This window comes from Crocuta crocuta, unplaced genomic scaffold (assembly GCF_008692635.1).
Source record: "Crocuta crocuta isolate KB4526 unplaced genomic scaffold, BGI_CrCroc_1.0 scaffold657, whole genome shotgun sequence".
Lineage (NCBI taxonomy): Eukaryota > Metazoa > Chordata > Mammalia > Carnivora > Hyaenidae > Crocuta > Crocuta crocuta.
This window is the reverse complement of record NW_027529583.1, coordinates 1,530,600-1,533,752: the sequence shown is the minus strand read 5'-3', so window position 1 is coordinate 1,533,752 and position 3,153 is coordinate 1,530,600.

The window sequence follows — 3,153 nt, the reverse complement described above, 5'->3', positions numbered from 1 at the left end:
AGTTCAGTTTGATTAACTGAAATCTCTATAGGTTAAATAATCACAAATTATGAAAGTTGGGAATATTAGAGAATGGAAGAAAATGTTTTTTCAGTTTTTAATTTTTCAGGAGTACAATGTACATGTCATATGTATATAATATATATGTGTATGTAAATATACATATCACAGTATACATATAACACATATATATCACATATATATATCAGGGAGATAGAGTCAAAGGAGACTTCATTTATCTACAAGGCCTTTTATTCACATAAATAGTAATCAGACTGTCAAAAAAAGGAAATCTTGAAAATCATGCTATATAGGTGTTTTTAGCAAATATATGTTTCAAATATATATATATACTTTAGTAAAACATAGATACATAGATACATTCCTGTCCCAAAAGCAGAGGTATCTACACTAAAAAGTGAAAGGGGGGAAATAGTGGGGGAGAGGGAGAGAGGCAAACCATGAGAAGGCATGCCAATTTATCCTATACCATATGAAAAGGGATGACTAATCATTGAATTTAAGGTAAACTTTCCTGAGAATGGCTTTCTCTCTCCTGATAAACTCTCTTCGCTGGAAAAACTCCTACCTGAGAGGAAGGAAGTAGAAGAGACTGATAAAATGGGCCAGGTAGACCTGGTGGACTTCGATCCAAATCAGGAAAGACGGCACCATTACAATGGATATGAGGATGATGAACATCACTCTAGAGGAGGTGTTCAGTGTCAGACCTCTTAGTGTGGCAGTGAATAACACTGCTGGCATTTTATATGTGGTAGTGAACGAGTGAAGGCCTATAATCATAGCTCACTACTTGCTATTGTTTTTGTCTTAATATTCAACTATAGTAGTGTTTTAAAAGTTATATGAAGAATAAAAAATATGAAAGCTAAAAAAAGACTTTATTTATTTATTTTTAGTTAACATACCGTGTTTATTAGTTTCAGGTGTACAATAGTGATTCAACAATTCCATACATCACCCAGTGCTCATCACAAGTGCACTCCTTAATCCTCATTACCTATTTAGCTCATTCCCTCACCCACCTCCACTCTGGTAACCATCAGTTTGTTGTCTGTAGTTAAGGGTCTATTTCTTGATATTTGCAAATGATATATCCTATAAAGGGTTAGTATCCAAAATATTTAAAGAACTTATATAACTCAACACCCATAAAACAAGTAATCCAATTAAAAATGGACAGAAAACACGAGCAGATGTTTCTCCAAAGAAGACATCCAGATGGCCAACAGACACATGAAAAGATGCTCAACATCACTCATCATCAGGGAAATACAAATCAAAACTACAATGAGATGTCACCTCACATCTGTCAGAATGGCTACAATCAAAAATGCAAGAAACAAAAAGTGTTGGTGAGGATGTGCATTGTTGGTGAGAATGCAAACTGGTGTAACACTGTGGAGAACAGTATGGAGGTTCCTCAAAAAGTTAAAAGTAGAACTACTCTACAGTCCAGTAATCACACTACTGGGTATATATCCTCAAATACAAAAACACTAATTCAAAGGAATACATGCATCCCTATATGTATTACCAGCATCACTTACAATATCTAAATTATGGAAACAGCCCAAGTATCCACTGATAGATGAATGGATACCGAAGTGGTGTGTGTGTGTGTGTGTGTGTGTGTGTACACACACACACACACTGGAACATTATTCAGCCATAAAAAGAATGAAATCTTGCCCTTTGCAATGACATGGATGGAGGTAGAAAGTATTCTCCTAAGCAAAATAAGTCAGTCAGAGAAAGACAAACACTGTATGATTTCACTCATATGTGAAATTCAAGAAACAAAACAAATAAGCAAAGGAAAAAAAAATAAGAGAGAGAGAGAGAGAGGAAGAAACCAAGTGGTTCCATATACATTTTAGGATTTTTTTGTTCTAGTTCTGTGGCAAATGCTGTTGGTATTTTGTTAGGGATTGCATTAAATCTGTAGATTGCTTTGAGTAGTATAGACATTTTAACAATTTTTGTTCTTCGAATTTATGAGCATGGAAAGTCTTTCCATTTCTTTGTGTCATTGAGACTATTTTTTTTTAAGTTGTAAGGCTTATTTTAAATTCTCTTGCTAAATTGAGGAGGAGGGAAGCTTAATGAGGAATAGGATATTTATATAGCCTCAAAGTATATCCTCATTAATTCCTTTAAGTTACAAAAGGAAAACCTATAAACAGTGACGGAAGCAGACTAACAAAATGACCAAAGTCAATATCACCAGTAAGGCCAAATGGGCATCATGTGCCTCCAGATATGAGACCCTGAGAAAGATACAATATGACCTATGTAGTATTCCAGCCAGATATGCATTACTTGAATCAAATCATGAGAAATTAGACAGGGGCGCCTGAGTGGCTCAGGTGATTAAGCATCTGACTCTTGACTTTGGCTCAGGTCATGATCTCATGGTTGGTGGGATCAAGCCCCACATTGGGCTCTGTGCTGACAGCATAGAGCCTGCTTGAGATTCTCTCTCTCCCTCTCTCTCAGCCCCTCTCCTCACACATGAGCATTCTCTCTCTCTCTCTCTCAAAATAAAAAAAATAAACTTTGAAAGAAATATATATTTAGAGGTACATGGGTGGCTCAGTCAGTTACGTGTCTGACTCTTGATTGTGGTGCACATCATGATCTTGTGGGTTTGTGGGATTATCCCTGTGTCAGGCTCCATGCTGATAGCATGGAGGAGTCTGCATGAGATTATCTCTCCCTCTCCCTCTGCCCCTTCCCAGCTCACATGCAAGCAGTCTCTCTCAAAATAAATAAACATTAAAAAAAAAGAAATTAGAGGGACGCCTGGGTGGCTCAGTCATTTGAGCATCTGACTTCAGCTCAGGTCTTGATCAAGCCTTGTGTCAGACTCTGTGCTGACAGCTTGGAGCCTGGAGCTTGCCACGGATTCTGTCTCCCTCTGTCTTTGTCCTTCCCCCACTCATGCTCTGTCTGTCTCTCAAAAATTAATAATTGTTTAAAACATTTTAATAAAAGAAAAGAAATTAAACAAACTCATATCACAGGACATTCTGTAAAATAACTGGCCCAAACTCTTTACAAATACTGAATTCAATAAAAATATTTATGATCTTGATGAACAGTGAAGTATATAGAATTTTGAATCATCAT